Raw genomic sequence first — 24854 nt, forward strand, 5'->3', positions numbered from 1 at the left:
TCCAGATCAGTTTCACACTTTTACAGTTTACCTTCTGCTTTATAATACTTGCCAAAAGAAAAATGTAACAGGCTTTGAAATTCATTAGCACGTTAAATTATTAAAAAGGTCAGACAAATGTTCTTGTATCATCTTCATAACAGAAGTAATGGACTAAATGGTATCGTTTTTGGCACATAAAAAGGTCAAACTTTGACATTACTATACAGGAGACAAAATGAAAATGCATTTGCCATTCTTTTACAATATAAAAACATTTAATTTATAGACTTATGCTTAATTTAAGTATCACCAAGAAATGGAACCTGATTGTATTTGAGAATTGTACATTTTGATATAAAATACATCGTTATTTTCACTGACCAGTTCTGTCTTTTTTCTAAATGTGTTCTAGGAAAATAACTTTACAAAACAAAAAGAAACAGTAAAGTTAATTAATTCATGCTCACATAACTTAAATTCTGAATCAAACAAGATGTTTGAATATGAAAATTGATATTATGAGTATGGAGCTCTATGTTCTAATTTTTTAACAGATCACAGGGTGTACCAAATGGGACTTAAAGTGTGCAAAATGTGTTTACAATGTGCTAAAACATTCATTCAAATATGTAGGGGCTTCAAATGGAGAGTTATTGTTGTAGCGTGAAAGACAGACGAATTTTCAGCTAATTTTTAGACAAAGAAGACAGGAAAATACTTAGTTTTTTTAATGAATTTAATAAGGTCATGCTGCCTTTTCTGATTTTATAGACAGCACTTAAAACTCATCAAATCTAAGGTTTTCACATACACAGGTACAAATTAAAATTGTCATGAGCTTTTTGCATGACAAAAATAATCCTTCTCTTATTTTGACAAAGGTAGTCAACTTCCTCCCAAAGTAACACTCCTTCTGCGAATTGAATCGTTCTTCTTCCAGCCTTCGATCTTCAAGTTCACCTGTAGTCTGAAGTTTGGCAGCTTTTAACTTGCAGCCAGAGACTTCTACCAGCATCCTCTCCATAATTGTATGTGAATTCCGAAATTGCTGGGATCATTCCCTTAGAGTTCCCCGAACCTTCCAAGACAGTTTAGCTGTATATACCCTGAACAGAAAGAAGCTGTTTTCTAGTACCAATATGAACTAAATTCATCATCCCCTACAGTGACTCGCTGTTTTGAGCTGAACATGTGCCATACTAATGAAACATATATGAAGTACAACAGTCAACTAATCTCAGTTTACTAGCACTTTGTACCTTACTTTAAGAAGAATGAATATTTCCCCTAAAAATATATTGCTATGAGAGAGACTCTTCATTTAAGCAAGACAGAGGTTTTGGGGTAAGGTAGTAATACTCATTGATCAGTGTGCCATGTTGATTAACACATTACACTGATGTTTGTACACGTGATCCACATAAACCTATTACAAGACCACAGTCTTGGAATTTTCTTCAATCTCCCAGGACATTGATAGTCACAACTTAGATGGAGTAGGACAATAAGTGGTGCAGAAGTCCACAGTGTTTTTTATTCATAATCAAGGTAGTGTTCAAAAAGTGCAGTGCAAAACTTTTTAATAAATAATCCATAAGAAACAGTACTTGATAAGGAGTTAAAATCCACTAAATAATGAAAAAACTCAGTTAAAATCAACAATAAAAACAAAGTCAGATTAGCTTAATTCCTTCTTGAGCCCTTACACATCTCCCTTTCTCTTTCTCTTAATTAAATATCTCCCCTGCTCACCCTCCAGGTCTTGCAATGAATACGGTCTACCTTTTTATCTCTGTTACCAGCCACCTACTTTGGCATCTGTCAGGATACATGGAGCCCAGCTCTCCCATTTTACCACCTTCCCTTGGTTTGTGCAGAATGGCTCTGAGAGTTTCATTTCTACTCCATAAACTCAACAGAAGTGATCTGTCCTTAGAGCACCACTCATCCTTGCTCCACATGGGACCTCCTAACCACCTCATCTCCACTGCACCAAGTTGATCACATGATTCTGCCTTAGTTCTCTTGATCTTTTTCTTTGTCATTTTTTCTGTTTATTACTTCTCTTTTCCCATCTTCATTTTTTTTTCAAACACCACTTGCCACAGGCTGTCAATTTGCACTGGAAGAATGCGCGTTCAGACCAACCGATGCAAATCTGAAGCCAAGGAACATGATATTGGACCTCATGCACCTGCACTAAAATCAACTACAATTCCACAATAAAAGACACCCAAGCCTTCTTTTAAAACACTGGACATTAGAAGAACAAGAACTTTTAAAACACTGTTATAATAATAAACAATCAATCCATTAAAAGTACATTATTCTCAGTCCATCCAAGCTTGGGTATGGGTGTTCATTTTCCATAAAGCACAAAATCTACTTGCTCTTGTTCATTCATCTTTGTTCCTCACTTCCATTAATCTATTCTACCACTGCATTATTTTGTGATGCTCCAGGTGCCATCTTAGTTATGACCATCAATGCCCTGGTAGAAGAAAGATGTCAATGCTTTGGACATCTGGGGCAACACACCTATACACCTATTATATGCAAAATTAATATCGGCAGCATTTTTGATTGAAGATTTCGGTGGGGCCGGATGGACAAGGGAGACTGATGTTACCAGAAGGAGAGGAGCCATCCAGAGAAGCCATACATAAAAGGATGTGAGAGAAGGGGAAGGGAGGTGGTAAGACAGAGAACAAGTACAAGTCCCAATCCAGAAGACAGTAAGTACAGATTGTGTTGTCTCTGGCCCAAAGTGAGTGGTCTTAGGCAGAGCTGGTGGCATGAATGTGTAGTCAGTGAAAGTCACAGAGAAAAGATGCTAAGCAGGGAAGAAGTAGTAAAAGAATGGAGTGGCAGCAGCATTGGTGGACAGCCATGGAACAGCTACACTCCAGTCAACTTTGTATGAATGACTAAAGGCGAGACTCTATGTTTCACAATGTATTAGGCTACCAGTACTAGATGATGAAAAAAGGGAAGAAAAAATCTAATAAAAAACACACACACAAAATAAAGGTATATCAAGTTATTTTGTCATACAGTACAACCACCAAAGGACATTATTAAAACATATGTGCATCAAAAATTCGACACTGAAAGCAGAAATGCCAATGAATAATAATTACATTTCAGTTTGTCTTCAACAGACTATTGCTAGAAGTAGACTGGTACTTACCGCTACAGAGTACTGGTATCTCTTCCAGTTTCAACATAGATTACCAGCACCTTTTGTTAGTGTACCTGTGAGTACAGGCACCTTTTTGTTAATTTTCAAAAGGGACAACAGCATTCTACCCCCACCCTCCTGCTGGTTGTCTTATTGACTACCATTATATCACAACAATGATGTACATTTCACCTTACCAGCACCTTTTAATAGCGTACTAGTGAGTACAGGTGCCTCTACATGAATCAACCTCTTCAGGAATCTCCACAGGGGACCAGCTCTTTGATAGACTGTAATTGTATAACAACAAAGTAGTGTTGTAAGTTTCACTGTACTATCACCTTTTCATAGTGTATTAGTGAGTACTGCTGCATCTACATGAATCAACACTGGGACATACCCTTCACCCCAACTATTTGAACTAATGTCACAATATTGCCATAAGAAACCCAGTAATTTGGTTTCACTCTAATCACTACAACAAAGTGCTAAATCACAATATACAGTCAGGTGCATAATTATTTGGACAGCAACACAATTTTCACAATTTTGGTTTTGTACACCACTGCAATGGATTTGAAACAAAGCTATTAAGATGTGAATGAAGTGTAGAATTTCAGCTTTAATTTAAGGGGTGTACCAAAAATATCATATGAGCTGATTAGGAATGACAGACATTTTTATACATATTCCCCCTATTTTCTGGGGTTCAAAAGTATTTTGATAAAATAACATAATAATAAATATAATGATCATTTTCAATATTTGGTTCAAAATCCTTTACAGTCAATAAGTACCCGAAGTCTAGGACCCTTGGCCAATTCCAAGTGCTGGGTTTCAAAAGCATTTGGATAAAATATCATAATCATAAATATAATGATCATTTTCAATATTTGTCTCAAAATCCTTTATATTCAATGAGTTTCTGAAGTCGGGAACCCATGACCATCCACAAGTGCTGGGTTTCCAGCCTAGTGATACTTTGCCAGGCCTTTACTGCAGCTGTCTTCAGTTGCTGTTTGTTTGTTGCACTTTCTGCCATCAGTTTTGTCTTCCAAAAGTGAAATGTATATTCAATTGGGTTGAGGTCAGTTGATTGACTTGGACTTTGAAGAATATCCCACTACTTTCTGTTGAAAAGCTCTTTTCTTTTGCAGTAGGTTTTGGCTCAATGTCCATCTGTACTGTGAGGCATGGTCCTATCAGTTTAGCGGTATTTGTCTGAGTCTTACCAGATAGTATAGTCCTAAACATTCAGAATTCATCCTACTTCTTCTGCCAGCAGGTATATCATCAATAAAAAGTGGCAGTCAGGCATGCCCATGCCATAACAATACCTCTAACATGTTTCACAGATGATGTGGTATGCATTGGATCATGTTTTTCTTCTCCATACTCTTTTTCCATCACTTTAGTATATATTGATCTTAGTTTCCTTTGTCCAAAGAAAACTGCTCCAGAACTGGTCAGATTTTTAAAAATCTGTCCTTTCTATGCTTGAGGTATACCAGTTATTTGTACCTTGTGGTAAACCCTCTATATTTACTTTCATAAAGTTTTCTCTTGATTGTAGACTTTGACAATGATTGGTCCACCTCCCACAAAATGCTCTTGGTTTGGCTAAATATTTTTCTTCACCAAGAAAAGAATTCTGCAATCATCCAGCACAGTTGTATTCTATGATTGTTCAGGCCTTCTAGAACTGTTGAGATCAACAGTTCATTTGTTCTTTTTAGGAATATACCAAATAGTTGATTTGACCACTTGTGCTGTTTCTGCTCTCTCTGTATAGGGTTTGTTTTGTTTTCTCAGCCTAATGATGGTCTGTTTTTACTTGCATGGACAGCTCTTTGGACGTCATGTTGAGAGTTCACAGTGACACCTTCCAAATGTAAATTCCCCAGTTGGAATCAATTCCATAACTTTTGCCAGCTTAATAGTTAATGAAATAATGAGGGAACTGCTCCTATCTGGCTATGGAACAGCTTGTCAGTCAAATGTCCAAATACTTTTGAGCCCTTGAAAATTGGTTGTTTGGGCGTGTATAAAAAAGACTCTCATTGTTAAACTGCTTATACAATATTTTTGGTAAACCCCTTAGATTAAATCTGAAATCCACTGTAGTGGTGTTCAGAGTCAAAATTATGAAAATCGTGTCACTGTCCAAATACTTATGGAGTTGGCTGTACATTAGTAATTGACTTGATTCATGATAATGATGATGACTACTGCAAAAATAGCAAACTGTGTAAGTCTAGGCACCCTTTAGATTGTGTCACACAATATCAACCAAAGGGCTCTTGACTTTAAGCCCCAAGGCAGAAATGAAATGTTTAGACTGCACATGCACACACATGAGCAAAAGTGTGCTTAGAACAATACAAAAACTTGACTAAGCAACCTGGAAACACACTACCACTGTCAGACATAAAGTACATTTCACATACTCTAAAAAGAAAGATTTTTCTACATAAAAAATTGCATTAAGCATATCAAGGAAAATTACAAAAAAAAGTGATTATGTTATGATGATCAATTTGCTCTAAATAGTTTAACATTAAATTACTGAGGCAAGTTTACTACTTTTTAAGTTTTTGTCAAAACTGCGCCATCTACAAAATGGGGGGCGGTGGACCAGTGTCCCACTTGCCTTTAATGCAGACATGCCAATAATATATGACACCACAAAGTGCTACTTTTTCAGTGGATCATCTTATGAATAATTAACTAATGCCTTAATTTCAGTTGCACAGTTTGGTGCTTTTAACATCTCTCCCAAACTTGATTGCATATGGGGACCAGTAACTCTGTGTCAAGGCCACATATGTGTGAGTCATTTATGCTTGACCTACATTTTCTCAATCCAGTGTATTTTTTCTGCCATCTCTGCTGTTTAATTCCAACCTGAAAATGATCAACATATGCAATCAAGGCAATATATTTCAAAAAAAGAAAACAAAGAGTAGTAAGTACTTCTAGTTTTTACCTGTGTTTAGACACACTTCAAGTATACTGTATGTATACAATAATTTTCCAACCTGCTTATCCATGTCAGGGCTGTCTATCCTGGCAGCATTAAGGACAAGTCAGAAACCCGTCCTTGATGCTTGCTTACAGAGTAGTGAATGGGTCAGCCTTATATACTTTATGTGGAGACACTTGTGAAGCTTTATATTTCTTCTAGCCCACTCAGATCTGCTGATCAATGGTATCTGATGATGTCACCTCTGTGTGGCATGAAATCTCATATCCAGACTGTTTTTATGTGTAGGATCAGCTGGTGGTAAAACCTGTTCACCTCCATTCAAATTTCTGACTCCCTCAATGTGGTTAAGGAGCATTTTAAGACTTTCTTGTTTTGTGAATTTTTGTCTAACTGATATTGACTGTTAGGTTTACTAAAACCGGGCTTAGGCTTATGGTCTATCATTCCTAATATGAAGTTCTTTTAAAATTACTCATTGATGTGCAAGTATCAGAAATCAGATCAAAATCTTTTTTTCTAATTGCAAACATTTTCTGTATTCTGTATACGTATACTTACTGAACAAATCATTAGGAACACTGTACTAATACTAGAAATGACCTGTTTTTGCTCTCATGTCATGGATTCCAGAAGATGTTGGAATTGTTCTTTTCAAATTTTGGTCTATGTTGACATGTCTGCATCACACAATTTCCTGCAGATTTGTCAGCTGCACATTTCATGCTGCAAATCTCCCTTTCTACCACATCACAAAGGTGCTCTATAGGATTCATATCCAGTGACCGAGAAGGGCACTAAATAAAATGGAACTCATTTTATGACACATTGCACTGAAATGCTGGCATGCATACATTAGAAGATGGGTAAATTATGACCAAGGAGGGATGCACATAGTTAGCAACTATACTCAAATAGGTCATGGCATTCAAGCGATGATTAACTGATATTAACACACCCGAAGTGTACCAAGAAAACATTCCCTAAAACATTACAACACCATCACCAGCATAGACCACTGACACAAGGTAGGTTGGATGCAAAGATTCATACTGGTGCCAAATTCTGACCTTTACCCTCAGCAGAAACCAATCTTTATCAGACCAGGCTGTATTTTTCCAGTCTTCAACCGCATAGTTTTGGTGAACCTATGCCCACTGTTCTGTTTTTGGATGACAGAAATGTGGTCTTCTGCTGTTTTAGCCCATCCATTTGTTGTGTTCGATGTGTTGTGCATTCTGAGATGTTTTCTGCTTGCCACAGCTGTATAGAATAGTTATGTGAGTTACCATTACCTTTATATCAGTTCTAGCCAGTCTGGGAATTCTCCTCTGAGTTTCAACATGGTGTTTATATCCATGGAACTGCCATTTTTTGGATTTCTTTTTTAATTTTCCTCATCATTCTGAGAAAACTAGGACTGTCGTATATGAAAATCTCTATAAATCAGCAGTTGCTGAAATACTCAAACCAGCCTGTCTGGCAACAACAATCATGCAACGGTCAAAATCAGCAAGATCACATTATTCCCCTATTCTGGTTTTTGATGTGAACATTAACTGACGTCTTTGGCCTCTATCTGCATGATTTTATGCATTGTGCTGCTGCCAAATGATTGGCTGATTAGATCATTTCATGGATAAGTAGGCATAAGTATGATCACAATAATTTGCCCAGTGAGTGTATGTTGTATGCATCTTTTAATAAACATAAATTGTATAGGGTTGATATACTCCAAAGTTTCATTTAAATTAAAAATCATGAGTAGTTTTTTGATTTGAATGAAAAACAAATTTGTGTGTCTCTATGTATTAAAGTTGGGCCAAAGTACAACATCATTAAAAATAAACACAAAAAACAATAAAGATTATTTAAAAATCTAATTTCTGAAATAAAATTAAATCTAATTTACATTAGGTAACTTCTATTGACTTAGCTTTTCGTAGTTGATATAAACAGACGTTCTTTATTTGGTTATTTAACAACTTAAAATGCTTTGTTAAGAAGCCTTTGTTAATGTCTTGTTACATAAGAGTAAATGAGTAATACAGTAGATGCATTGTTGCAGTACCTAAATTAATGTGTTACCAGAGTCTGCCAAACACACAAACCATATCTAATTCAAATCCAATCTAATATCCCCTACTCATCTACACAGCAGTTAATTTAAGGATTTAATATGGTGTGATAATTAAAACATATTGATAAATACTAAAGGTCAGTAGAGAGTTAATATGTTTAATTATTTTTGAACATTAATAAATGTCTGCCAAATTGTCTAGAAGTTTGGACAGTTCCTCAAAAAGTGAATAAGACATCTTTTTGACATCCCCATTTGACCTTTAGCTTATTTTTTAAAATCTATAGTCCAGAGATAATGTAATAGCCAGTATTTTAAGGTATAGGGCCACCAAAGTATAGAATGATCTATTTGTTGATATAACAAATGCCCTATCATTCTCAGATTTTAAGTCAAGACTTTGTTTGTTGTTATCAGATAGCATACTCCTTTAATAGCTGCAGGGCCAGCTCATCATATTGTTTTCTATTATTTGTTGCAGACACAATTCACCTTTTCTTCTCTACAAGTCCTACAGTCTTTGCTGTCACTGCTTCTTTGACCCAGTTATCCCTTCCGGCCTTCGAAAGGAACTTAATGTAAACTGGAGACTTTGTGTCACCAGCAATTGGCTCAGTCTTAGATGACTTTTGCACTGAACCAAATTTACTGACACCAGAATATGCTTAATGCTTTCTGGAATTCCCAAGGAGGAGGGAAGCAGCCAACTAACCTATTTACAAATTTTGACTTGTCTTTTACTAAGGAGCTCCTCAAAAATAGATTTTCTCCAAACTTTGCACAGTTTCTTTCTTGCTATACTTTAGGTAAAGTATTTGTGCTCAACCAAATTAGAGTTTAGGTTATACTGAATTTTATTTTGTAATATATTTAGTGGTTTTTTGTTATATCTGTAAATATTTACAACACTAGGAAGAATGCTATATGAAAATAAATTAAACTAACATAACATAATGATGACACTGCTATTGTGGGCTGCATCAGGAGTGGGCAGGAGGAGGAGTACAGAAAGTTAATCAAAGACTTTGTTAAATGGTGTGACTCAAACCACTTACACCTTAACACCAGCAAGACCAAGGAGCTGGTGGTGGATTTTAGGAGGCCCAGGCCCCTCATGGACCCTTTGATCATCAGAGGTGACTGTGTGCAGAGGGTGCAGACCTTTAAATATCTGGGAGTGCAGCTGGATGACAAATTGGACTGGACTGCCAATACTGATGCTCTATGTAAGAAAGGTCAAAGCAGACTATACTTTCTGAGAAGGTTGGCATCCTTCAACATCTGCAGTAAGATGCTGCAGATGTTCTACCAGACGGTTGTGGTGAGTGCCCTCTTCTACGCGGTGGTGTGCTGGGGTGGCAGCATAAAGATGAAAGACGCCTCACGCCTGGACAAACTTGTTAAGAAGGCAGGCTCCATTGTAGGATTAAAGTTGGACAGTTTAACATCTGTGGCAGAGCGACGGGCACTAAGCAAACTCCTGTCAATCATGAATAATCCACTGCATACCACTGAACAGTGTCACTTCCAGGCAGAGGAGTAGCTTCAGTGACAGACTTTTGTCACTGTCCTGCTCCACTGACAGACTGAGGAGATCGTTCCTCCCCCACACTATGCGACTCTTCAATTCCACCCGGGGGAGTAAATGCTAACATTAATTTTATTTTAATTTTTTTAATTTTTATTACTATTTAATTTAATATTGTTTCTTTGTATCAGTATACTGCTGCTGGATTATGTGAATTTCCCCTTGGGATTAATAAAGTATCTATCTATCTATCTATCTATCTATCTATCTATCTATCTATCTATCTATCTATCTATCTATCTAATCATAAAATAGCATTTCAAAACAATACTTAATCTAATCAAGTTTTGCAGGATTCCAAAGCCCATACCAGTAGCATCAAGCACTATGGAGAATCATTTTGTTAAAAAATCATTTGCAGAGTACTCCATTGATATACTGAATTTGCTGAATATATGTAGGTGTTTCTCTCTCCCCCTCTCTGTCTATCTCTATTTCTCTCACCCCCCTCTCAAACTGAAATTGAAAATACTTTATTGGCATGAAAATACATTATTATTTGACCCTGGAGTGTCCCTGACATCGAGTTTGAAAGGTGGCTTTGCAGGAGTTACTAAAGAAGTTAGAAGTGGGAAATCACTACAACTTTTTCTATGTGGGTGGTCAAAGGTTAGCATAGGCAGAGGCTTACAGTTTCACCAAGAAAAGACAGGCTGTTTGAAGGCCGTTGAGAGACCCCACATTGATCAGGAGTTGTTCAGAACTCAGTCGGGTGAACTGAAGTGGCAGGAGACAGGCCATTGTACACATCATTATTCCCTTGCACAGAAGAGGCAGAAGCAGAGGAGGGTGGTGAATAGAAAGAAAGAAAGAAAGAAAGAAAGAAAGAAAGAAAGGGCCTAATAGGATGCTATGTGGGGGTAGAATGGCTTGGCGTGATGGTTTCTACGAGGCCTGTATAAGGTGGGATAGGTTTTGCTCAACCACTTGTTAAGCATAATGCACTTTGTGTTTTAAAAAAGAGGAGTCAAAGTGTTTATAAATATATAAATAAATGGAGAAAAATTAAGAAAAACAAGCAAGAGTGTTTTCAGGAGCTTTACTGCCTGTCTCTTCGCTGCTATTCTATTGCAGGCTAATACATAACCACAGCAAGCTGCCAGATGACTATACATAACAGAACATAACAGAACCTAACATAACATTCTCTGATCTACTTATCCCAATTCATTGAAACAGGAGGTGTAGGACAAAGTGTAATCCAGCAGCCCTGGCTAGAGAGTAAGTCCTTTACAGAGCCCAGTCATGCACAGACCCACGCAATGCCAGTTAAACACATTGCACATTTTTGGGAATGCAAAAGATAACGTGGAGCACCTGGAGGAAGGTCAGTACAGACAGAGGGAGAATGTGCAAGTTCCACATGTTCATTGCCAGGTGCTGGATTTGAACTTAGGATGATGGATCCAAAAGGTAGCTGCATTATGTGTTTTGCCTACTGCCCTAATATGACGAAAATATTTTCTCTTAGTATTGTATTCAGATTCTTTGTGTTATTTAAACTACAGAGTTAATGAGGAAAATATTTAATTTGTTCAGAAATGCCTCCCTCGGTATTACAGTTGCAGAAACATAAAGGCTAATGCATTTCTTGGGTTATAGTTTATTTTTAATGTTTTGTAGTTTTTAATTTCAGTGATCCATCCATCCATTATCCAACCCACTATATCCTAACTACAAGGTCTGCAAGAGCCAATTCCAGCCAACACAGGGCACAAGGCAGGAAAGAAACTGCAGGCGGGGTGCCAGCCCACTGCAGGGCGCACACACACACACAACAGGCACACACTACGGACAATTTAGAATTGGCAATGCACCTAACCTGCATGTCTTTGGACTGTGGGAGGAAACCCACGCAGACACGGGGAGAACATGCAAACTCCATGCAGGGAGGACCCGGGAAGAGAACTCAGGTCTCCTAACTGCGAGGCAGCAGAGCTACCCACTGTGCCACCACACCACCCTTCAGTGATCCAATACACTTGTATTTTATTTCTTATTGGTGATGTGGGTTTCTCATCTGCTGATCTGGTTCAAGTATGGGATGACATCCAGTGTACTGAGTAGAGTGTAGCATATTTGAAAGTATTGAGACCTGAGGAGCTTTATAATGTGACAATAATGGGTCACCCTGCTGCTTTTGAGTCCATCTGTAAAGATGTATACTCAGGGTTCGTGCCACCATTGAGGTGAATTAGGCATTCACCTAGGGTGCAGATCATAATGGGGCGGGGGGACCCAGCCGAACAGGTTAGCCACCAAACAGTTGATTGTTAAACTAACAAGCTTGGCTGAGGGCACAAAATAACCTAACACCAGCACTGAATACTCAATATTTAGTGAAATGAAGGGACTTTGATGAATTCAGTGCTACTGTTGCTATTCACTATGCTTCAGTAGATCAGCTATAGAAAATTACAAAACTGAAATAGAAATTCTGTACAGTATTTGCTCTCATTTATAGTAGAAAAAATATAGCCATTTAACCACTTCAATTCAAAAGGGCTGTGTAAATCGGAAGCCAAACTTTTCGATCAAATCAAACCAGACATGGGCTACAGACTCAGACTTTGGGCCAGGTAATTATACTGTTTGGCTTAAAATTAGCCCATGCGTTGACATTTACCTTTTGCTTTTATGTACACTTTAAAATGCCATTACTTCACCATTGTATTTTTCTTCTAAAATATTTTCGACTGCTTCATTCATATTATGTGGTAAAGTGTAATAAGATTTGAACAGCTTTAACTTACTGTGCCAAATAAGCTTTTGCATTTTACACAGCCAGCATCAAAAGAGTTTCATTCTTACCTGGTTTATAAAACACCTTGCAATAGAACAGGTATTAAATATACCACACAAACGTATTGATTCATTGTTTCCCGGTTACTGTATGGAGCATTATTCTGTGCTTAGGTGTTATAAATTAAACTCTGTGGCGTTTAGGGTGGAATATGACCTTCACTATTTGGAATCACGCACAAGTACCGTCAGTTTAAATGTCCAGCAGGCATCTTTCGTCTGGCACGCACAGTAAAAAAGCACGCAACATCTATTTATCCATTTCATGCAATTATTTTCATTGTCTGCTTGTTCCTACATGTCCCTTTAAACAAAATAAACAACAAAAAAAAAAAAAAAAGATTTGAATGTCGTCAGGCGCTGTATTACATTTTCTATCCCACAGTTCCCTTATACACCTGCTAATACGGGCAGGTAAACACGTGACCAGCAGGTAACCTGTGCCAGCCGTAACGGGCGCGAATGAGGATACCGTTACCTGCAGCGCGCGCCGCCTCTGGCTATGGCTACCCTAACGCAACCCAAGAATGCTTCCTACAACATAAAATCTGTTTTACTACGCACAAGTTTTGGTTAGGTTCACAAGCATGTTATATTAGTACTAAGCGTACCAGGAAAGTAGGGAATCGGTACATGTATTTTCACGCATTGCAACAATATATTTAAATCAAGCAACTGTCACAATTACCACTTGACGGGCACATAGCAGCATACGTACCCTGCACACCGACAATACCTGCGTACAAATTACCGTATAAGCAACAGTGTTTCCGTACACTTCAGATACATTCTCGACCATTTCACTCTTATAATACACATTGCCCTGTTAAAGTTTTCAGACCAGAATTTGGAGAATTATAATATAATAGAAGAGAATTGAGATTGGGGAAGTATACTATGTGTCTCTCACACACGGGGTTCTCGTACCGTGAGATGGACACCAGAAAATACTTCTTGCATTTGCTTTACAGTTATCATTCTAAAGGTTTTATTTCAAATCGTGCTATTAGAGTCGCCAATATACAATGTTAGTTATAGTTGCAAATAGCGATTTGATTATGTGGTAATTCCACTGAAAACGGAAATGCGCGATTAGTTAAAGACTTATGATACAATAAGAGATTATTACAATTAGTAAATTAAAAATCTTAAGAAAAAGAACAACTTGAATTTCTCATCTAGTTTTCTCGTATTCATTATTCACAGTAACATATGATGGTACAAATATTATAAAACCTTACAAAGGTCAGTACAAACTATTCTAAGATGATCTAGCGCTATTACATAAAAACGACGCTCCATCCAGAAAATGATTGTATTGTTCTCCATGTAGCAACATCATCTTCCGTTTTTCGCGAATCATTTCAAAGCTTTCTTCCATGGTGACCGTATACTTCCCATCAACAAATAGCTTTATTTATTTCGATTCGCTAAGGAGCATTCTATTCAAGGTATCCTCTGGTGAGAATTGGGTGAATATTCTTAATGAAATATTACTAGTTGAACCTTGCTGACACAGATACTTTAAACTGGCGTAATTGATTGAGGGAATCAAAAACTGCATTTGTTTCCGTTTACTGTATCTGAATATTTTCTATTTGTCAGTTTATGCAAAGATAGGAACACGTAATGATTAGTGAAGGCGTGTTTTGAAAAACACAACAGATTATTACGGTGCCATAAATATTTATAAAAACATTGTTTCTTTTACACGTATTTAAGAAAAAAAAAAACTCTCCTTACCTTCAAGCCATATGAATTTAGTTATTTGTGTCTGTATCCAAGGTTATTCGTACTTTATGTTTTGACATTATTAGACATCCCAGTCCAGTGTTTTCCTGGTATTTTTTCATCTGGATCCTTGCAAAAAAAATTCACTTGATTTAAAGCTGACCAGTATTCTTCTAAGTTTTAAAAAAGCAGAAAATACATCTTCAGGTGTATTGCACAGTGATGGTAAGTGTGGAAATGACACGGCGATAATAAAGTCAAAGATGAGACATGGAAATTTTTCAATGAAGAAACGTTAGGAAGAAAACCTGCAATTTCAAGCAAGTTTTAAACTCACATTGGGTCGCAGAAAGGGATCCTCTTTACCTGACAGATTATTCACGTTCACATTCACAAACTTCAGTTTTGTTACGTGTAAAAAGTTTGGACGCGGGTAAATAAATTGCGTTTTGGTGCATTAACCCTTTGTTTCCAAGCTGCTTAGCTTGGTTTCCTTTTTTGTTTAGTCCTTCGTGAGTGCGCGCTTAGTCTGATTACACAGTACGTTGAACTGATGCACTAGCAGTCAGCACTAGCTGAGGGACAGCGACAGTGGAGCAAGTAAGAGGAGAAGCAAGCAGGGAAAGTAAAGGCGGAGCCTGTCTGCAGCTCTTCAGGCTCAGAGCCTCCCGGCTGTTGAAATACGTGCTAAGCGCTCGCACATTAACTTTTCTCTGTACCCATTGTCGACTCTCTTTGTTACCGAAGTCGCCATTAATGTAACTGTACTGTGAAGCAGAAGACGCGTTTCCGTTTGCTAAAGGCAAATAAAAGGGAATTTCCAGTTTTAAAGTATCTATCTATCTATCTATCTATCTATCTATCTATCTATCTATCTATCTATCTATCTATCTATCTATCTATCTATCTGTCCTCCACTAAGCAGAATATTCCTACAGATGGCGTTAGCATTCTGTCTTAAACTGCTCGCGCTCGTGTGTGTGAGAGGAACAGCCACACACCTAACTTATGCTATACGTATGACCAGCCTGCTAAAAATCCAGGCGTTTAAAGAATCCCCCATGAATGAGACATTTCAGTATTGACAGAGTAAATATTGAATATTGGATTATAGTAAATGTAGAAGTTCTATACGTTTTCTCTCAGCAAACCATTAATCCCTTTTAACAATTCTGGTTATATATGTAATCAATATGAACGTGGTCTGGCATTAGAATGGTGGATTCACTTTTTTGCCTGGAGATTTGAAAATGGGCCGACACTTAGCTGCCAGTTGACATAGAACTGTCTTAAAAGATGATCTACACTGGCCATGTGGCGATGCTAGCCTTAAAACTCCTGTGGCATTAAACAATGCTCTTATTGCACAATAAGTTTTGGAGCAACGCAGATGTTTTGACAGCAAAGTTTACCATTATTATGCATAATAAAAATGTAGTTCTCTTTAAACTTTTTTTTCTTTTTTAAACCTGAACCTGTATGGGTATATTTAAAAATAAATGGCTTTGTAATTTTTCTCATCTAGCGATTTTCTTCTATTGGAACAACAGTTTGCCCTCATTTTTCTGCAATAATAATAATAATAAAAATATTTATATAAATAAACTGAATACATAATAAGGGAATTTGCAGCTGTGCCATGTACAAGCTAAAGAACACAGAAAACTGGAATATACAGCAATGTCAAATATATGTTGCATTAAATGTTTTGATATCTGACCATCACTAACAAATATAGTTTTTAGGGTTAAAATAATATTTAGAATTAGTAACTACTCGATGACCTACCAGACCATATAGGAAAGAATCATTTTCTGTTTAAGGTGTTTGGATCCTTGTAATATTTGTTACAGCAACACTGTTATAAATAAAGATGCAAGAGTGGTTCTTCAGAGTGATGCCACAGGGGAGCCATTTTCTGTTCCTAAAAGACCCATCCACATGAAGGTACCAGAAAGATCCTTTATTTATTTAGATCTGTAAGAGGATCTAAGCAGTAAATAACCATAAATTGATGGTAACAAATTAGTGACATACCAATGTGTTATGATTTTAAAAGGACTCTAACTGCATACAATAACACAGGCTAAATCCAAGGTTTCTAAATTAGATGGTTTCTTGCTATTTAGCTTACCAATCATTAAAAAAATTCAGTTTTCTTTGTTTCCTACATATTAGGATGTTTTTGAAAGCCCAAAGAAACAGCTTCATCTACAAATGACCCCTATCAGATTAATATGGTGCTTTGTCAAGCAATGGAGCTACAAGGGACCACACAATCCAGTAAAGAACTATAAAGTGCCATTAAAAAATCAGTATTTTAAGGAGTAAATGTTTGCTGTGTATCTGCTGGAAAACTGAAAGACAATCAGAGGCTGTATTTTGCTTAAGTTTATGTAATACCCTACTAACAGCTTTTCTTTACTGTTAATTTGTTTTACAATGTCACAATATTACAACCATCAAAACGTTTTCTATACAAGAGCAATAAAAAATTGAAGACTTATCTTCTTACTCATCCCACAGTTTTTTAGATGGTACAGAACATCTTTCTATTGCTGCTCATATGATGCTGACCACAATATTGGTAACTTTGTATCTCTCAGAGTCCATACAATTTCATTGTCTTGCAATATAATTTAAGGAAATACTTGTACTATCACATTTTTCCCTTAATGACAGTTACTGAGTTTTTCTCAAAAATGCTAAACAAAAATTCTACTTTTCATCATTTTGATTTTACACAGGGTGTCATGGTGGCGCAGTGGGTAGCGCAGCTGCCTCGCAGTTTGGAGATCCGGGTTCACTTCCCAGGTCCTCCCTGAGTGGAGTTTGCATGTTCTCCCTGTGTCTGCGTCGGTTTCTTCCCACAGTCCAAAGACATGCAGGTTAGGTTCATTGGTGATCCTAAATTGTCCCTAGCATGTGCTTGGTGTGTGTGTGCCCTGCGGTGGGCTGGCGCCCTACCCGGGGGTTTGTTTCTTGCCTTGTGCCCTGTGTTGGCTTGGATTGGCTCCAGCAGACCCCTGTGACCCTGTAGTTAGGACATAGCGGGTTAGATGATGGATGGATTTTACACAGAACTGGTGTTTTCACATTGTTTATTTGTATGTGTAAAATAAAAATATCTTACTAAAAGATTTATTTTGGTGAAGTTTACATGTTCTTCCAGTGTTCATGTGTTTTCACTCTGTGTTTTGTTTTTAATTGTTCTGAATGTAGAGACATGCTTGGCAATTCTAAATTAGCAGGGTGTTTCTAATTGATGTAAGCTTTCTCATTAGTTTTTATTTTCTTTTATTTTGCTTAAGATTCATTGTTCCAAGGATTAGCTATGGCAGTGAGAAATGAACACAACAACAACAACAATATTAACAATCATCATCATCATGCATACATTTAATGCAACACAGAGTGTTTTACAGATATGACAATACGATTAACATTAAATATAAAATGATGTTAGATCAGCAAGTTTGATACAAAACCTTTCAAACACGTGTTCAGTTTGTTATTATAGGTCACTATGGATTACTTGGTGTAGCCCGAAGGACAAAAATGGCAAAGTTATCCTTTTAAAATGAAATCCACAACACAATAAAGTGTATAGAAAGTGAAGGATGTGAATACTTTCTCAGTCGACTGTATGCTGTATCTAGAAAGATAAAATAGACGCTAGAAGAATATGCAGGAAAACATGCTATTGAAACCCAAGGAAGCTGGATTTTACAGAAAATAAAATGCCACATAAGCAGAATATTGTGTTGACCTATGAAGCTATCGAGATTATCCTTAGTATTGGAAATTACATTGTCATAGTCATGTAGTAGTAGGTTGTTATGCCATATTAGCCATTATGGATGCAATGAGAAGTTAAGCAAAATTACACCTTTTATTGGCTAACTGAGCAGATTACACTATGCAAGTTTTTATGGCAGCTAAGGCCCATTCTTCAGGAAAGATGTAATGTATTGTCACAGTCATGAAATCATGGAGGTCTGATGTTGCAGGGTCACAGTAGAAGTGTTAAATCTGTGACGTATTACAAAGGATTCTTAGAAAGGTGTGCGGTAGCACAGCAGGATCCAGACAACAAAAGGAAAACAGTAGGGGTTAATAACTGACGATAATGTTAACTGCCACAAATTCTATGCCTCTTTTTAAATGGTTATCATATGCGTAATGTGGACAGCCAAACCAGCTGAGCTTAACAAATTTTACAGTAAAAAAATGTACAGTAAGTATCCCAGTCATTGTTAACCAATAATGATGCTTCAAGGATATCTTCAACAATACAAAAGCAGCATTAAATGTATTCCTGTTTTTTACTGAAAGAGAGAGATTAAGTGGGTTTTAATGAAATGATATGTTTCCTAGTTTTGTTGCAATGTAATAAAATATAGAATACATAAACAGAACTAATATATTATATACATCAGTTTATTCTACTAATATAATTGTTTTTTCACCATGTAAATAAGAACTTTGGTGGCAGACATTCCAAAAGCAAAAATGGTTACCAAGGATGTTACTGTTTTGAAGGGACTCGGGTGTCTATCTATCTATCTATCTATCTATCTATCTATCTATCTATCTATCTTTACTTCACCCAACACACTTTTATTTTCCACAACTATGTACAATGTTCTACGTGCACTCCCCAGTGCCTCTTGCACCGTTCCCCCAAAGTCCAGGGCACACAGTCCAACTGCCTTTCTCCTGGCCGCCTCCAGCCCTCTCTCCAGCTCCGTATCTCTTCCACCCGACTTTCACTCTCGACTGAAGGGAGGCGGCCCCTTAAATAGGAACCTGGATGGGCTCCAGCTGCTTCCCGGAACTCCTCCACAGACACACCCCAGTGTGGTGGAAGTGCCGGCTGTGCAGCCGGAAGCCCTCCGGGTGTCCCCTGTCTTCTTCCCCCCAGCACTTCCTGGTGTGGCGGAAGTGCTGGGCTCCAGGGTTGTTCAGGCACCGGGGCGCCGCCTGGTGGTGGCCACGGGTCCCTACAGGGCTGGGCTTCCAAGCCCTTTATCCGAGGCACCCAACATAACCAGGGCGGACGCCCCCTCGTGGTCTGGAGGAGGTACAAGCCCTCCTCCGGCTGGCCGGATGCCACACTGTTTATAGTGCCTTTCAAATTTATCTTACAAAGCTGCTTACATTTCAGTGCATGATCAAATTAAATCAATTTTTTCAACTCACAGAAAAGCAAGTAAAGGAATTGTTGTTGTTATGAACAGAATAAGTATAACCCTAATTCAGATTTACAGAAGGCTGGAGCCCATACCAGCACAATGTTAAAATTAAATCATGAAGCCAGTCCATGATGGTAAGAATACCTTTATTGACATGTGCTGGAGCCACACAGTACATGGAAAGGGATGAATGATTTACAGATAATGGTAAGACTTTTTATATGCAATTGTCAATTACAGAAGTACGTGATTAGTTGCATTTCTCATGTCCTTGCTGTTTATCGATAAACAGGACCCTTGGTGTCAGCAGATTATACTGGTTCTCCTTGCAATACTTAACCTTGTGCTAAAGTAGCAGCAGGACTGGGTCACAGATCAAAAGGCTTTCATTAAAATGTCTTCTGAGAGTGCTAAATAAAAAAGCTAATAGTCAACAAGGACAGAAGTCATTCAATATAATCAATATATAATAAAAAGTGAAAATCATATTTATCACTGATAATCAGCTCTCACAAGCATCAAGCACAAGGTTGGAGAAAACAGGGAAAAGGTGTGTCACTTTACAGCCAATTAAGAGCTGATAATAAAAGTAACCTGTGCTCTTCTGCAGTGTGTGAGGAAGGATGGAATATACAAAGAAAAGTCCATGCACAAATGGGAGCAATTTCAAATTGCACAAAGGCAGAGCCTGGGCTAATATTTGTACCCAGTTTATCTGATCTATAAGGCAGTAGTTTAAACTAATGCATCATTATGCCACCTTTCTGGGAAATATGATAAGCCAAAAAGTATATATATAAATAATTTCTGAAAATAATGTTGATATTTTTTCGGCTTCACTGAAAGAATACAACAAAGGGTTTTTACAGACCTGAATGATAATTAGTGGAGTACAATGCAAAAAGACTTCAATAATAAAAAAAAAAAAATTGATTTTGATGAATCACAAGTAGGCATTATGTTTCACTGATGCATAATGAATTTATGATGTTCTAAGGTGAACTTAAGCATTAGAAAATTGATTAAAATATATATTTTGTTTAATGATAAAGACATTTTTCAATGAATCTGCTTATTCAATAAATGATCACAATGAGTTAGAGTAGCACTAAGTATTAAGTGAGGAACAAAGCTTATTTGGCTACCAGTTATTCACAGGAGATTTCAATTTCAGTCACACACATTTGCTCATTGCTTCCATTTGTAAAACCTACTACAGTATACTTATATCATGTAAAAGATTATAAGTTCAATTACAACTTCAACCATTGTGACAAAAGATGATCATAAATAATCAGGTAAAGATTTAGGAAGACTTCCTGTATACTGGTTGTTAATCCCAGGTTCAAATCATGGTAAAAATAAGTCACCATAGAGATCTGATAGTCACACAATGAGTTTTCAGAGCTTTTATGGAGGTGTAACAGGAAATACAACTAACAGGAAATGAAATCAAAACGGATGTGATGTCGACTAAAGCATCCAGAGATGACGTCAGGAGTGGCTGAATGGTAGTGAAGTAATCGGGATGAGGCTGAAGTGAGGTAAGCTCGGGGAGCCGGAAAGAGAGTCTTCAGTATGGACGTGGGTTTTTTTTTCCGGTATGATGAGCTCTTATTCTTCGGTTTTTCTGCTAACAAGAGAAAGCATTAGTGTTCTGTTACAGACACGTATTCTGTGTTTTTTCATGCCCGATCGAGCCCTTTGACTGTCCCCTATTTACACATGTGTGACACCATTATTATTTCAAGAGGCAGTATATTTAAGAAAATTTGTGGCAGGGTGGAATGAATTTGGATTTATTTGAATATTGCTATTGGATGAAAATAAGTCACAATGTTTTAATTTAACAAAAGGAGGTTTAATTAATTTACAATAAAGTTCTGAATACCAGTTAAAGCAGTCTCCAGCTTTTTTTAGCTTTGAAAACTTGCCCCCAACACTTCCCATTAATCTTAGTTCGTACCAACAAGAGTTAGGTCAAGTCTGGTGACCCTTAGTTAGCAAACATTTGTCAGCTTCTTTGCTTACAGAGATCATTAATTGTCTTATCAGTAACTGCCTGTCCTTGGAATTCCAAAGTACACTGTACCTATAAAGACAGAGATTTGTTTTCAACTTAAAGAAAATAACTAGTATGAAACAATTTAATATACATGAAATCCAGTTCATTACTTATTATTAAACAAAAACATACATTTTCCTAGTCATCTATCCATTATACAACCCGCTATATCCTAAGTACAGGGGGGTCTGCTGGAGCCAATCTCAGCCAACACAGGGTGCAAGGCAGGAAACAATGCCCGGGCAGGGCGTCAGCCCACCGCAGCCACATTCCTCCCTTTTATAATTAAAATGAAACAATGTCTATTCTACGTAAAAAGTCTGGAATATCTGAATGTGGCAGTGATATTACCAAGGAATTTGATTCTAATGAAGATTGAAGAACACATGTCTTTACAGTAGTATTTAAACATTTTTCAAGAAACATGCAAATGAAACATATAACCAATCCAATTAACATAATAGTGATTAATATACATAAAAATCCCCTTTAAAATGCATAGCCCCATATCCCAAAAGTAGATGTTATCCAGTCTGTTAATTCTTTTATGAAAAAAACACCATTGTTTGAACCTCCTTCCACTACATTTTACATATAAACAGTCATTATGAGAAGTATCTGGAATGTATGTACAACACTGGGAACCAACAACAACACACGTTTTGTCTTGAGAGGATAGTATAATGTTCTCATGGGCACTTGTTCAGCAATACGATCTTGGAGCGAACAGGCAGTTAAATTGGCTAAACTTCCAGTGCATATGAAAGATTATTGACTGTAGTGTTGAGGCCTAAAATACCAAACTGAAGAAAATACAAAGTAGCAACTCTGTAAGACTTCTCCTGGTCTGTGAAGGCTCATGTTTGATGAGCAGTCACATGAGGCACAACATGAGCAATATAACAAGAGCCACACCATTCAATGGGCAACCAGGAATCTTTATTTTGACCGAACACAAAATAAGTTCCACTGAGGGCCACTAGTGTTTTAGGAAGAGTTATTTGCAGAACAGGATTAAGATTAATGCCCCAGCTATGGTAAAATTTGGCAAGTTACCACAGCACACTTGCCTTATTCAGTTCAGAACAAGTGCCTGAGAGTGGCAAGGAAGTACCACAGTCATCTTCAGTAACACACATGTAGAGGGCATGATCATAGCACTGTGACCATCCCATAAACTTAGTGGCATTTTTTATTCCAAACAGTCCAGTGTGAGCCACTGAGCAGTTTCTAAAAAGACAAATTTTCCCCTTATGCTTAGAGCCAATACAGAAATGTGGGATTCTAGCTGGAGCAACATGACATCACTTAGTATTATTACTATTAAGTTTAATGGCTGAAATATACCTGTAAGAAAAGTCAGTAGGAAAAGGTAAAAAATGTGTTGGGGCATTAAGTGGAGCTTCATCAAATGGAGCAGGTTTAAGATGGTATAGATAAGCCATCTGGACAGAACAGTCAGAATAAAATACCATTGTTTTTGAGGGTCTGAATTCTTATGTCAATGTAATATTTAAGTTTTTTTATTTTAATAAATTGGCTAAAACTTCTAAAACCTTCTTGTTGCTTCATCATTTTGGGGTATTTAGTGCTACTTGATGAGAGAAAAAATTCATCCAAATTATTTTTGCACAAAGCTGCAAGGAATCAAAATGTATAAGTATTGAATGGGTCTGAATACTTTCTGAATCCGCAATATAGAAAAGTACTTGTGAACCTCACCATTATCCAGTGGATGATTTAAGTTACAATATGCAACAGTATTTGGTGAATATGATTTTATTTTCATTTGTAGAATGTTCTCAAGTGTCAGAAAAATTAACGTGATCATACTATGAAGGTTCTTTCCACTGTATTTGGTATTTCAGTGCTCATCCACTTCTTTATGTTTCTGAATAGCTTTAGGAAATCTTCAAAAAGCTAAACTCAAACATTAAAGAAGTGAATACCACCATCCTCACAAATGCTTTGATTTTTATGCTGAAAGCATCCAATTTGACAGATTGTTTAATTGCAGCATTTACAAAAAAAAAGTCAACAGCTTTTAAAGTAATAACACAATGGCAAATAGAGGCTTTCTTAATATAATGTACAATCTGAGTTGTGAATATGGCCTAATTAAAAACATCTTTATTAATAAATAATTAGATTTTTCAGTCCTTTTATATTTTCTGCCCTTTTTTGCCTGGGCTTACTAATGTTTTATCAAGATAGTTAGACAAGAAGCAAACAACATTTATTTTAACAGAACAAAAATACCATGTGAATTTAGATGTGCAATGCCATTGTTTTAATAAATAAGCAGGTGTAAAGAAACATTGATTGCATGTGCCAGTGTTTATTTACTTTGATAAACCATTTCAGAAATGTAGACTCCACATCCAATACAAACATCATGATGTTAGATGATATTTCCAGCCATCAATCCAACCAGTAACATTTGGAGGATAGATTTCACACTACTGTATGCTGTACATTTGCATATCATATACAGAATCTTAAGCAGTATTAATAGAGTCCAAATGCAATATTAAAATAGAATTGGCACCTATTTATGTAAACAATATTTACATTTGCAGAAAAAAATTGGTGTGGGCATATTTGTACAGCCTTTAAAGGCTTAACCAATTGGACCTTTGAATTTGTGGCTTCTTAATTCTACTTATCACTTTTTTTAAATTCATAGATTCTTTCATACTTCAAAACAAATGTGTCTTGCCTTACTTAATGATATCCTTGACAGAGATTACAGGACATGCTTAGAAAAATGCATGCCATGACTTTGTGGTTTTATTGGCAGATGTCTAACTTGTAGCATTTCCAAGATGATGTCATTAAATGAATGTACTGGGTGTCCTTCATTTCTTGCACTTAAAATTCTCAACACCTATACAGAATATTTCCCTTAATATCAGCAAAACCAAGAAGCTAGTGGTAGATTTCTAGAAGCAGAAGACTAACCCTTGTACATTTTAGGGAGTTTTGTGAAAAGAGCAGGCAGCTTAAAAGTTATCAGAGTCGAGATCACTGATGAGCTGAAGAGGGTACAGCACATCTAAAGTATAGTCTTGAAAGTTCATCTTCTTACTTCCTGAGATACTGCATTTCACATGTATATGACATACTGTTTTAAATCATGAAATAGTATTTTTAAAGGAATATTATAAAATTATAATTTTTTAAATGGTACTTCCCCAATGCAGTTTATAGTGATGGCTGAGGAAACTTTTTGTTTCCATGCTAAATT

The 24854-nt window shown here is 36.8% G+C and overlaps 1 protein-coding gene across 1 annotated transcript in view; it reads right to left on the reverse strand.

The window, feature by feature from the left end:
* Window positions 1-14882, reverse strand: part of LOC120535873 (D(2) dopamine receptor B-like) — a 376172-nt gene extending 361290 nt beyond the window's left edge. The window contains exon 1 of the mRNA XM_039764002.1: window positions 14360-14882. The gene's annotated coding sequence lies outside the window, so the exon portion shown is untranslated. The remainder of the gene's footprint in view (window positions 1-14359) is intronic.
* Window positions 14883-24854: the final 9972 nt, after the last annotated feature.

Source organism: Polypterus senegalus, chromosome 9 (genome assembly GCF_016835505.1).
Source record: "Polypterus senegalus isolate Bchr_013 chromosome 9, ASM1683550v1, whole genome shotgun sequence".
NCBI classification, from domain to species: domain Eukaryota; kingdom Metazoa; phylum Chordata; class Cladistia; order Polypteriformes; family Polypteridae; genus Polypterus; species Polypterus senegalus.